At 32.3% G+C, this 14,221-nt stretch overlaps 1 long non-coding RNA gene across 1 annotated transcript; it reads right to left on the minus strand.

The window, feature by feature from the left end:
- Nucleotides 1–366: 366 nt before the first annotated feature.
- Nucleotides 367–2,445, minus strand: LOC149796839 (uncharacterized). Its single transcript, XR_016421472.1, has 4 exons — nucleotides 2,424–2,445; nucleotides 1,992–2,090; nucleotides 1,132–1,210; nucleotides 367–558 (listed from the first exon to the last, which is right to left on the minus strand). It is a non-coding gene; the product is annotated as an uncharacterized LOC149796839 (long non-coding RNA).
- Nucleotides 2,446–14,221: the final 11,776 nt, after the last annotated feature.

Raw genomic sequence — 14,221 nt, forward strand, 5'->3', positions numbered from 1 at the left:
GTATATTGGTATCAAAGTACTTGGATATTTGACGCAAAAGTATATTCGATATATTTAATAGCGTGAGAGTCGTTACCATTTTATATGGAACAGACTAGTGACAACTGCTAATAGTGAATTCATAACAGTGGTGAAAAAGGTTTTAAATAGACAAATTTCGATTCACTTCATGACGAAATATAAAGCAAACAAATTAAGATCAGCAAAAGCCAAACTTTGACTAAGCAGGAAAATGTTAGTCCATAGGTATGTACAGAGTTAAAAAACTATATAGATATAAGAAATATCTATATTAGACAGATAACTGTAGAATTTCTTGTGGGTCTAAATGTTTTCCTATTCGTGAAAATTTCTCAGGATGTTATGAAGAGGGAGAAAGAGAAAGATTCATTGTGCTATCATCTAAATATAACATATGCCAGTTTCAAAATAATGTAATTTATTAAAACAATTATATTCGATTATGCTTGAAAATGTCTGCCATTATTGTATGCCTGGAAGATCTTCTTCGAAAGGTTCCAATTTTCATGCCGATCCAACTTATGAAACATGGTATTCCTGCAAAGATTGAAACTCTTTTATTAGCCATCATGATATAAGATATGAACCTTTTTCTGTTTTCATACATACCGTTACAATTTCGACATTTAGACTAATTTATTTAGCCGATGCAATTGTATAAATTACGAATGTGGATTAATATAAGAACAAGTTTTTACTTACCTTCATTGATATTCTGGATGTCATTGCACCAAATATGTATTTTATGTATCTGATTTACGCTTAGATTTTAATGGGACACAGACGACAAAGGATACTGAATATTTGTATTATCTCAATGTCTCTTAGGATAACCTAAATACAGCATGATAAACCAAACTATTGCATATGTTTGATACAGAAATTCCTTTAGATGCAAAAAAATGATGAATTCATTGACTCGAGTCAATTGCTTCCAAAGACCCCAATATCAAAAGCAAAGATAATGAAACAAGGTAATCACTGTTTTCAAACTTTGAAACAAAAACAAAATATATCATGTTCTGATGTTCTCTCTAAAATTGTTTACGAGAAATTGTGATCATATTCACAGAGAATGCTGCATGTTTTACATATACAAATCATGCTTACCCTCACTTTCCGTCTGCTTTCTATTTTCCAAGATGAGATCCTTGCATAAATATTATGAGGATAATAATCAGGAAGATAACTGAAAGGAGAAAGAGGCAGCGATGATGAAGTGAATACAGAGGGTGTACAAGGTTTCTAAATATTACAGAACCCAAATTATTTTGAAATTTTTTCACAAATTATTCCAAATATTTTTACACATGTATCTACAAATTTTTATTATTAAATATCGATTTTCTTGTGATGTCTATGCAAAATGGGTTTAGGATATTATATTTCTGCCAGAAAAACGGGATAATAATCGTACTCAGCTATCCATATACCAACGTTTTAAATTTAGATGATGTCAATCTATGTGTCCTCGGTGGCAAAACGAAATCTTGTTAGTAATTACTGCTTGATCACAAAGGTCTTTAACAAACGACACGATGACAATTTACAAGTAATTGGAATACAAAGATTTGCGCCGAATAATACAAAAGCTGAAACCACTACTTTATATGACGATGATGTTGGTGCACATGTCGTTGATGTTAGGGTAAAAACAAAATGAAGTAATGTAAGTTATTATTACAATTGTAATCATCATTTTACAATGCAACGTAGTATTCCTTGGAAGAAATAGAGATAATAAGAATATCATTTATGCTTAATCAAGACAAAATATCAAGTTATATTGCATTAGATGTCTCTCAATCATGGGCTAGTAAAAGAGCAGACATTATTGACTCATACTTATGATGCATTGGTACTACCTAAAAAATGAAGTATTGCCTGAAGAAAGGTCTAATATTAGTTCGAGTACTAATACGTGTATTAAACGAGTCTTCAGAGTTAAATGATAATGATAAGGCACTCACATCCGTAGCCGCTCTGACCGCCTCCTCCGATGAACCCGGAGACCATGTCGAAGGTAGAAAGTAACGCAAGTATGCAGAGGACTAACAACGTGTTCATGGCTAGGAAAGAAGCAAAAAATTATAAATTACTAATGTGGCTAAAAAGCATAAAATACATTAATATAAAAGAGATTGAAATATGTTTCCACTGTATTACAAGCTGTTGTTTTCTTCTGAAAATATTGTTAAATGAATACTTCTGAATCGCCTATTCCTTAATCAGATTTGACATCGTTGAGAATTGGAATGAATACACGCTACTAAAAGCGTCAATAATCAAATGGTTTACAAATATCTCAATGTTAAAACTTCGTTTATAATTTTCTGATAATTGTTAAACACGCTAAGTCAAATAAATAACGCGCACATTATGTATTTTATTTATTTACTTACCTGCCATTATCCTGGACGTGATCCTGTCTTTCCTGATTAGAACTGACCGACTTGGGACAGTATTGTCAATATTATATAGGATCTGCACAGCATATGGAATTGCATAATAATGGAGTCACACCAAAATTATAGCCATTTCCGCAATACGTATCAAAGACAATCAATCAAATCTATCTCCCGCTCCGAGAATCGATGTAATCAGATATGCAATATTATAAAATTTGCTCATGTATATTCGTTAGGCGGAAATCGGATTGTTTGATAGTTTATCAAAGAGGAGTGTCAAGTCTCAAAGATCGAGAAACACCTTTGACCTATATTATAGATTGAAATGAGCTCAAAAATTCATAAATCTACAGTTCTGAATTCTCCTTTGTTAAGGAGATTAGATTGTACTCATATGTCATAGACAAGTTTTGAAAGACAATCGAATAAATTAATCAATTATCTATGAACAAAGGCATTGCAGTCTAAGAAGTGGTTCTTTAACGAAATATCGGATAGCATTCTAAAACTATTAAAATGTTACCAAAGAATTATAGCTGATGCACAATCAGCTCCAGGGATCATAAGATGTACTAGAATGCGTGGTTTAGTGTTTGTTGGTTGGATTATCTGTGTGATTGTAAAGTAGTGGTCAGCATATCTTAATTCAGGAAAGGGCTTGTTTCTTTCTTCCCTTTATAACCAAGTTGGGTGAGCGTTGCACATCAAAAGTATGAAAGTAGACGAATATAATAAAAGCATCCAAAAAGTTCGTATTTGTTGATACTATAGCATTCGAAAATAAACGTATTTATAATGAACAATTTCTCATTAAGGTAACTGTATAGTTATTTAATTATTAACACACTAACACGTCTATACTTCAAGATCTGGCAATCAGTGAAGAAAATGAAAAACACAGAGAAGAAACGACAATGAGAACAATCAAAAAAATAAAAGGCATAACTTGTATCACAACTTATATTATTCGTTATTTTAAAGATCTAATTTATATGACTTATTAGTCTAGTAAAGTGGGCAAAAAACTACAAAATGCAGGCTAAATTGGATTCTACCTGTTCTTATATTTCCATATTTAAAGGACAATATTCAGATAGTAACTGAACCCGCATTCGAACAATTTGTATTTACTCCAAATGTCATAAATATTGGAAGATGGATCACAGTAAAAGATTTTATTCTTTCAGAACAAAATATGATATTTGGATTGCCTAGACATTGTTCGACTGAAGTTAAAGTTTGGATGTTGATATTGGCCTCACTATATTTTACTGGTATTGGTAGGTTCAATGACCGAATTTAGTTGTACGATATATTTGAATTCATATTGCAAGACTGATAAGCCTCTGAAATTGTATGAAAATGAATGGTTATTTTTGGAGATGATTTTAAAGGATTCGAAAACTTTGCAATAAATAGTCTGTCTTGCTGTTAAAAACTTGTTTTACCGACGCTCATATTTTGTTTCCGGCAAAATGCCTCTCTCAATCTTCACATCTCTTCTCTGTTTCTCGTAAGTGATAAGGGAAAGTTTTTTCCCCCACATCAATGTTTTAAAGATCAAAACTTCATTTTTTGTGATTTTGTGAAACACCAACCTTTATGATTCTTCACATTATATATTAGATACATATAAAGATATATCATTCGAACATGACCCAAACATAAAATATGTTAGATGCATATAAACCCACCGTCTCTTTAAAGTGACAACAAAGCGATATTATTATTGTAAAAAAGAAAGTGTCAGAGATAGATATAGACAGTGCTATATTGGAGGAAGTTTGATATATTAGTTTAATTGATGAATACTCGGAACGAAACATTTGGCAATTTCAAACTCGAACAATATTGTATATATTATAATTTTTGTATTTGTACACAATAGAAAACTCAGAATAACAGGCCTCTCATTTAAAGACTCCTAACAGATTGATCCAATTAAAATCTGACCCATAAATGAAAAGCCTAATATTCATGAAAAATCTAGAACAAAACATTAGCACATATGACGGAAATTTTAATTTTCTTATATTTTCATGCATCAATTATTTGGTCCACATATGCTTAAAAAATAGTGTAGTTGTTTAAAGCGAGTTTTTATTAATATTAGAACAATACACTGCACCCACATCAATATCATTCTTATCACAACAAATGCGCACATAATATGTATCTGCTTGACTAAATCTGCAGAAACATTTGTTTAAAAAGGAAGTATATGTAATGGTGGATAAACAAGGTACCCTCATTGTCTGAAACGCATATATTCAACGTATCCAGATATGAACTTAAATCCATAAGTTAATATTTCATTAGTTTATCACATAGACTCATCTTTTGTGAAAAGACATAATTAAAAGATTAGATCATTTCCATTGCTTCCAAGCAACGCCATATAAAATACATGGAAACTAAAACATAGCAGTCATTGGTAAAGTTATAGTCAGCACTTTTAACGATGGGAAGATTAGTCCAGGATTAGTAATAACGTGGATCCTGAATCTTCTCTGCAATCGAGTGATAAGCCGAAGAGAAATTAGAAATAAATTATTAGCAGAGAATAGTATCACAGATTATGGATCTAGTTCCACCCCACACCAAGGCACAATAAACGTCCGTATGACAAGATATAACGAGCCAGTTCAAGCCAAATGATAAGAATGGGAGAGGAATGAAAGATACCAAGAATATCAAATTTGATCGTGCAGTCTATGCATATACATATACTAATTACAAAAACAGCAGTTTTAAGAAACATTAAATAAAATCATCACAAAGAAAGTAATTTAATCTGCATGAGAGCTAGAGTGAGATGGAGAGGGTCCTGGCGATAGATAGGGAAAAATATATTACGGGAAGACTTAAAAAATTCATACGTATTGGAAACTCGCTTGCCCTGAATGGGATAACGAAATGGTGCACAATTCTGAAGCACAAAGCATATGAAACAATCTCAATGTCGTAAATGCAAATAGAAAACTAATTCCTCACAGCTATACCGCAGGTTAACAATAAGAAATGCAATGTAACCACGTATGACACCGTCATATTAGTGTAAGGAGAACAAATCAAGTTGGAGTGGTCATCGCCAAAATTGACATCAATACTGAACATCATGTAGCGAAATTTGTAGAGACAGCGAACAGAGAAGTCATTTGAAAATATTTGTCTAGATAGAAGACGGTTGAAGTCAGTGAACTAGTAAATTTCGCAAAACATATTAATTTGGATCAAGACGGAAGGCGATGTTTATAACTGTTGATGTAATCTGCGCATCAATAAGGATGGTACTTTATAACATAAACGGTAAGCAGATGGCAATAACACGCTGGATACTGTGCACATACATGTCAATCTGTTCTACATATTGACAGCCAACCATAGTTAGCATAAAAGAAAAATATCATTGCCTGTTTTTATAGAATAAGAAATAGAGATCATGTCCTAAGTGAAAACTTAAATATTTTCACTCATTATATGTTACGCTTTTAAATATGAACATATCTCCTCGCCTTTGATGGAACTTAGATAAAAAATATTATTTCATGGGAATCATTTACAGAACTTTATAAAGCAAATAGAAAACCACACAATCTAATCGATACGTTTCCGCATATTCTTAATCGGATGCATTTTGTACAGGATATGTGATACAACATATGCGAGTGCATTGGGGTTCTAACGTATAAGTCTTACTTGATCCAGTCCAGGTAAACATGTTACAAGTTTACATTATTATGTTCTTGGTTTTGTTTCTTTGTTTGGGGTTTGGTGGTTTGTGGATTGTTGTATCCTTTTCTGCACATGTGATAAAGTAATGAGGTCTTCTTACAGATATGGCAACATATTCACAGTTTTTATAGTAAGATTCTTCCGATTTGTCAGTGGAGCACATCCACGTGATGCTTGCATTGTTAAACAATATTTATAAATTCTACGACTTGATTACTGACTCGTTCCGCCGCCTATGATGAAAATGATACTTACTAGTCATATTCATGTAACTACTATTTGAAACGTTTCCAAATATAAATCCTTATTTGTACTATGAAAACCATTTGCGGAGCCAATTCTTTGTTGAGAGGGCCTTTTTACAAACACACTGGTATTGATCGTCGAATTACTTAGTTTTCGATGGTATCAGTCAGTTCTATAATTGAAATGACTGTGCAATAAAAGTTGATAACTAACTTAAAGAACAGACGTAATGAATGACGGAATGAAAAAAGAAGAAACAGTTATAGTGAATGTGAGAAAGAAAGGAAATAGAAGAATTGCGAAATATATGAATTTTAACATAAATTAAAACGAAATGGACATTATAATTTCATGAAACCTGAAATTAAAATAATGAAAAATATGGATACAAATTAAGACAATGAGCGGATGTTACAACATAATAAATAATTTACTGGACAGAACGATAAAAAATTATTTTCAGAGTTGAAAAGCATCTATCGGCCACATTAGGCTAAGTAAGGACTAAAATACAAGTCTTTATTTTGCTTTAACTACTAAATATTCTGCTAATAGCGTATATCTGCGTACAACTTTGTAGATATCGAATAGAGTAGGTCAGTATAGTTTAGATTTAAGGTATGGTTAAATTCGTAACCTGCCCTTTTTTTGCCACGGCTGTTCACCGCGCGCGCACCGCGGCAGAATTCATAGTGGTATACATCACATACAAATACATCTATAAAACATAGCAGTATATAATAATAATAATAATAATAATAATAATAATAATAATAATAATAATAATAATAATGATGATGATGGTGATGATACTAATATAGAAATAGTATTATGCATCTGTTTTTTGCATATTTTCATACTGGAGTTAATGCTTTGTTTTGTACAAGTACTAAGACTCGTTACAATGCGCCACATAAGTTGAGTATTTTAAGAGAATCGTGCAATGAAAGGTGATGTTTGGGTTCTAATTTGTATTGAATATTTGAAGAGAATAATGCCGATAAAATGCCATGTTTTATGTTCTAATTGTCATTGAGTATTTGACGAGAGTCATGCCAACAAAGCCATGTGTTGGTTATAATTCGCATTGTCTTTGCTTCCTTCTTGTGAACGATAGTTCAATTGAATCTATGATATTCAAGTGATACAGTTGTGAATTGCATTTCAGCGACATTACAATATCTGTAAAACTGAGAATGATCTATATTAATTTTCCTGGAGATATCTCACATAGATGTTGCTTTCTATTTACTGTTTTGTTACGTGTTTAGGCTCAAATAAACAGTAACACAGAAAGAGTGAAAACAACAAGCATTTTAAAATTTAACAAATAATTTATTTTCCTGGAAAATTCTGTAAAAATGAAAAATGGAGAAAAACTTACGGTTTCAAGAATCAAATCCAAAAATAATCTAAGAATAATCCACGAATTAAATTGCAAAAATCCTAGTAATAAGAGTTCTAATAATTTCAATTTCGAATCGTGATGGAAAATCCAAGATGGATGACGATGACGTATGCTGTAGTCAGTACTATGTTTATCTACAGTTCCTTGTAGAAATGCAAATAATGGCACTCCGGTGTTGGAAATCTAAATTAAATGTGTAAGCAATGTCTTTCCAAAATTTTTGTGTGAGCACTCCTCAAAATATTTCCAGAGAATACGGAATTAATTCTTTTGAATTCCAAATGATCTGAAGATAATTAACTCAAAACGTGGCAACAACAAAGAAAACAACTTGACACCAAGTGTGAAAGCCCCAAAACTGAGAAATCTCCCTCAAAAGAAAGGTTATATTGTATAATAAGACGCAGTTTCGAAATTCCCTCAAGTTGCGAAATCAGAAGGGGGGTCACGTGATCATATTTATATCATGTACATATAATATGACCTTGATTAGAGCAGTAATTTTCTCTAAGAAATAAAAAGAATTGTTTACATTAAATGTAATCCCATCATGACCTTGGAAACAGCCAGTCATTTTAAAATAAAGTAAAACTTTGTTTACTATTTTTTAATTAAGGTCAGAATTTAGATCAACAACTGCTGTTTATGAAAAGAATGATTCAGTTCAAGCATTTTTCTGGAAAAATATAATCTCCAGTGAATAAATTTACATTTTCATAGCATATAATATAATTAAAAAAATTAAGACTGAAAACTTTATATAAAAATAAATATATATTAAATCAGACATATGTCACCCCTTCCTCAATAAAAAAGAAAGATGTATATGATAAAGCTTTTGTTTTAGCATATATTAATACATGACATTTTAAAAAAAACATAAGTACTACTCTTATGAATTACAAACAGTGTATATGTAATAATACATGTCTATGCACGGGAAAGTGCGTCTGCTATTAAATTATCTTTTCGCTTGATGTGCCTGATGTGAAGATTATATTCCTGTAACAAAAATCTCCAGCTTAGTAGTCTTTGATTTTTATTTTTCCTTTTGCCGATGAAAGTTAGGGGGTTGTGGAAAATACAACAGTCGAGGATGCAACTGAACTAAGGTAAACCTCAAACAAAGCCAAACATTCCTTCTCGATTGTTGAATAATTCCTTTTGTGTTTATTTAGGTTCTTGGAAAATTAGTACACTCGATGATCAATACCACTTTCATCTTCTTCAATCAAAATTGTTCCAACCCCAACATCACAAGATTGGCTGAAATTTGGAGCTGTTAGAACTGGCGGGCTTATAGGTATAGCTTTCAACTTGTTAAAGGCCTCCTGACATTTTTCAGTTGAAAAAAATTTGTTTTTCTTACTCATTAAATTGTCAAGGATTCAGCAATGTTAGAAAAAGTGGAACACAATTTTCGATAGTATCCGGCCATATACCAAAAAATCGGAACAGTTGCTTTTTATTGCCATGCACGGGAAATTCAGAGATATCCTTAGATTAGAAACATACTCAAGAAGATTAATTACAGAATCTTCATTAGAAAGAAGTTTCTCTTTCAATAACTTCATTGGTCCATGCACAGTGTGTCCAAAAATCAGTTCAAAAGGTCTGAAGGCTAAAAATTCTTTAACTGATTCCCTAACAGCAAACATTAGTAAATGAATGCCTACATCCCAATCTTTACCCGCATCAAAACAATATGATCAAATCATATTTTGAAAAGTCTGATGAAATCTTTGTAATGCACATTGGCTGTCAGGGTGATAGGCAGAAGGTATAAATTGTTGAATGCAGAATTCTTACATAACTTGCTTAAAAATTCCAGATATGAAATTTGAGCCTTGATCAGTCTGTACGGACTTAGGAAGCCAAATTGAGTAAAAAAACTTTACCAAAGCTTTTACTATTGTTTTAGATTTTATATTCCTCAAGGGAATTGCTTCTGGAAACCTTGTTGGCACACACATAATGATCAACAGGTACTGGTTACCTGACTTGGTCTTAGGTAAAGGACCAACACAATCTACCATAAGTCTACTAAACGGTTCGTCAAAGGCAGGAATAGATTGTAGATGAGCCTTGGGAATTTTTTGATTTTGTTTTTCTACCATTTGAATAGTATGACAAGATCTACAGTATTTGGCAACATCACGTTTGATTTTTGGCAAGTAGAAATGAGTTAAGATCTTGTGGTAAGTTTTAATGATCCCGAAATGACCAGCCTTTGGAATTTCATGGGCCAGATTACGTATTTCCTGTCTGTAAAGTTAAGGAACTACAATTTGATTGTTCACTGACCATTCGTCATCAGCAGGTACCTCAGGAGGTCTCCTTTTTTCATAAGAATTCCATTTTTAATGAAATAACAGAGAGGAACTTCATTTGCTTCAGTTTCACTAATGACCCTTTGAAACAACAGGAGATCTCATGATCTTTTACCTGTTCGACGACATGTGATTGTCGTTTGTCACCCTGATTATTATAAAGAGAATGAGACGTTAAAAGAGGATCAGGGTGATCAATACGTTCTGATTGATCCAAACCAGGAGTGAAAGTGACCTCATCAAAATCCTGACCAATACATGTGACAGCTAAAGGAATACGGCCCTTATCAACATCATTTTCAATAGCTTTCTTTGCCATAGCTCTGGTAACTGCACAAGCTTTAAATACATCAGATAACTCTTTTTCATTTGGATCGACTTTCTGATCCAAGAAAGGTTTGTCAGTTACAAGTGGATTAATCACAACCTTTTCTAGAGCTAGGTCGTTGCCTGGCAATAAATGTATGCCCTCAACGGATAAAACAGAGACAATTCCGACTCCTGAAACTAAGTATGATGACAAATTTACACAATGGAGAGGAACATCAACAAAGCCGCACTCTACTCTCTGAATAAGAACACTCTCATTAGACGAAGACTTCTAAGAAAAAGGCAAAGTACTCGACAATAAAACACTCTGAGAAGCTCCTGTGTCCAATACAAGTTTAATACGGATAGGATTGGCCGAATCATCCAGGAGTGATATAGAACCTTTCGATATGAATTGTTCATAATTTTCCATGATCAAATCAGACTGGGGTTTGTTAGACCCAACAAAGGTATTGCTTTCTATACAAGACCGTGACCTTGACATCTTAGAAATAAGAGCATATGGAATAGGTCTGTCTTGATTCTGATGCCTATTTTTCAATTTATAGCAATCAGAAATAATGCGTCCTTTCTTCTTGTAATAGGTATACGTAGGAAGAAGGATCTTGAATCAAGCTTCTCCGAAGTTTGATTTTTAGAAGTTGTGCCATTTTGAGTTTTAGAAGGGCTTGCATTAGGCTGATATACTTTTCTGCCAAAATAATGATGAGTAGTAGTCTTGTTGTTGTTGTAGGGTTTAACGCCATTTTTCAGCACAAGATAGGCTATACATGGCGGCCAGTATTAATGGTGAAGGAAGAACCCAGGAAATCCCCGGAAAGAACCACCGACCCACGAGAAGCTACTGGCAAGCTGTCTCACATACCCACATTGGCCGAATCCGAGACTCGAACCTACGCAGACAGAGGTGAGATGGCAGTGATCCGTAACGGAGAGCGCTTTAGACCACTCGGCCACTCTTGGCCCCGAGTAGTAGTCTTATTTACAAAATTAAATTTATGAGTTAAAGAATACTCATCAGCAGCAAGAGCAGCATTTACCAAGGTTTCAATCTGATGCTCATCAAGATAAGACAATGTCACTATGGACACAGTTTTTGAAATCTTCAAGTAATACAAGTTGTTTGAGACTTTCATAATCTCGCTCAACTTTCTTGGCTAAGCACCATTTATCAAATAACTGCTCTTTTTCTCTAGCAATTTCGACATGAGTGTGTCCAGCTTCTTTTCTATAGTTTCTGAATTTTTGCCGATAAGCTTCAGGGACTAACTCATGACCCCTTAGGATGCATTCTTTAACCATATCGTATTCGCCACTTTGATGAACTGACAGTAAATTATAAATATCACCAGCCTTACTAGTGAGAACACATTGTAATAACTGAATCCAATTCTCCCTTGGCCATTTCCAATTTTTAGCAACTTTTTCAAAACGAAGAAAATATTTATCTAATTCTCTTTCTCTGAAAGGGGGCACTAACCTAATGTTCTTTGCAGGATCAAAACTTAAATTTGAATTTGAAGTATGGATGTGTTTCTCACTTGCCAGTTCCATTTCTTTCATTTTACTTTGATATTTCCTTTCTCCCTTCTCTCTCTCCTTATCTATTTGCTTTTCTTATAACTGCATTTGCATCTGTTCTTTTTGTAATTCCATTTGGCTTTCTTACTCTCTTTCTTCCGCATGTAAATGCATCTGTTTTTCTTGTAATAACATTTGTTTTGTTTTCTTTTTCTTACTCTAATTTCATTTGTTCTTTCTCTTTCTCCAATTTCATTTGTTCTTTCTCTTTCTCCAACTGTAACTGCATTTTCATTAGTTTTACTCTTTCTTCTTTCTGAAGTTCCAGCTTCCTCAACTCCAATTCCATCTTGTATTTTAATTCTAATTCCTTCATTTTTGTGTCAAAGTCTGATACAGACGTACTGAATGGAACCAAAGCACTTTTATCCAAAACATTCTTTTCTACCAAATACTGAACCAAAATATTTCTTATTTCCTGTTTCGTTAAGGAAGCCTTAACCTCAAAAAGATCGTTTTTATCTGGCAAGTTGCATCAAATCATCTGCTTTGAAAAGATCTAATTGTTCCAGGGTAGGATTTGAAAGAAAGTTTCCACGTTTCATCCCATTTTAGAAAATGTTGTCGATCTTACCAAAGATTGCAAAAACTGGGGAAATTCAAATTTCAAAATACAAAAGGATTTCTGAAATATTTTAGCTAGGGTACAACCATTTCAGACGAGCTACCCACTTTCTATGTTGTGTGTTTCGGCTCGAATAAAAAGTAACACAGAAAGAGTGAAAACAACAAGCATTTTAAAGTGTAACAAAGATGTATTTTCCTGGAACATTGTGTAATAATGAAAACAGGAGAAGAACTTACGGTTTCAAGAATCAAATCCAAAAATATTCTAAGAATAATCCACGAATTAAATTGCAATAGTCCTAGTAATAAATGTTCTAATTAAGTTCAATTTCGAATCATGATACAAAATCCTAGATGGGTGAAGATGTCATATCCTGTCGTCAGTAGAAATACAAACAATGGCACTCCGGTGTTGGAAATCCTAATTGAATTTGTAAGCAATGTCTCTCCAAAATTTCTGTGTGAGCACTCCTCAAAATATTTCCAGAGAAGAAAGAATTAATCCTTTTGAAATCAAAATGATCTGAAGATAATTAACCCAAAATCTGGCAACAACAAAAATAACAACTTGATAGCAAGTGTAAAAGCCTAAAAAACTGATAAATATCTCTAAAACAAAGGTTGTATTGTATAATAAGACGCAGATTCGAACTTCCCCCAAGTTGCGAAATCAGAAGGTGGTCACGTGATCATATTTATATCACTTACACATAATATGGCCTTGAATACGTTTCTCTAAGAAATAAAAAATAAAAAAGTTGTTTACATCTTAAATGCAATCCAATCATGACCTTGGAAACAACCAATCATTTAAAATAAAAAAAACTTTGCTTTCGAATTTTGAATCAAGGTCACAATCTATATCAACACCTGGTGTTTATGAAAAGAATGATTTAGGTCAACCAATTGTCTGGAGAAAAAAGATATCCGGTTAATAAATTTACATTATAATGCCATATAATATAATAAAAAAATTAAAACTGAAAACAACTAAATTAAAATAAATATATATGTATAAAATCAGATATACGTAAAGGTTTTCACTGTAGTTTGCTGCATCATTGTCAATGTCAATAATTATTTCATAGCATTATTTAAGTTTCTAACATTTGATACCATTAACATCCTATCAGTAAGTTCGTTGAGTTTATATGTAGAGGAAATCTCTTTGTATACGTTATATATATATATATATATATATATATATATATATATATATATATATATATATATATATATATATATATATATATATATATATATATATATATATATATATATATATATATATATATATATATATATATATATATATATATATATATATATATATATATATATATATATATATATATATATATATATATATATATATATATATATATATATATATATATATCGTACCCCATAATCCCAAACAGCTTTCTGTTATAATTTGCCCATGTAGTCCAGGGAGAAGTATAGATTATACAATTTAATTCAAGGGACTATGTATTTGTTAAGCAAAAACGTCAGCTAAATCAAACTATCAAGTGCCTATTGGCCATACATATACAATTCCCTATACAAATCTGCTACGTACGATACTTAACCAA

The sequence above is a fragment of the Sinohyriopsis cumingii genome, chromosome 6 (assembly GCF_028554795.1).
Source record: "Sinohyriopsis cumingii isolate HCF-2022 chromosome 6, ASM2855479v2, whole genome shotgun sequence".
Lineage (NCBI taxonomy): Eukaryota > Metazoa > Mollusca > Bivalvia > Unionida > Unionidae > Sinohyriopsis > Sinohyriopsis cumingii.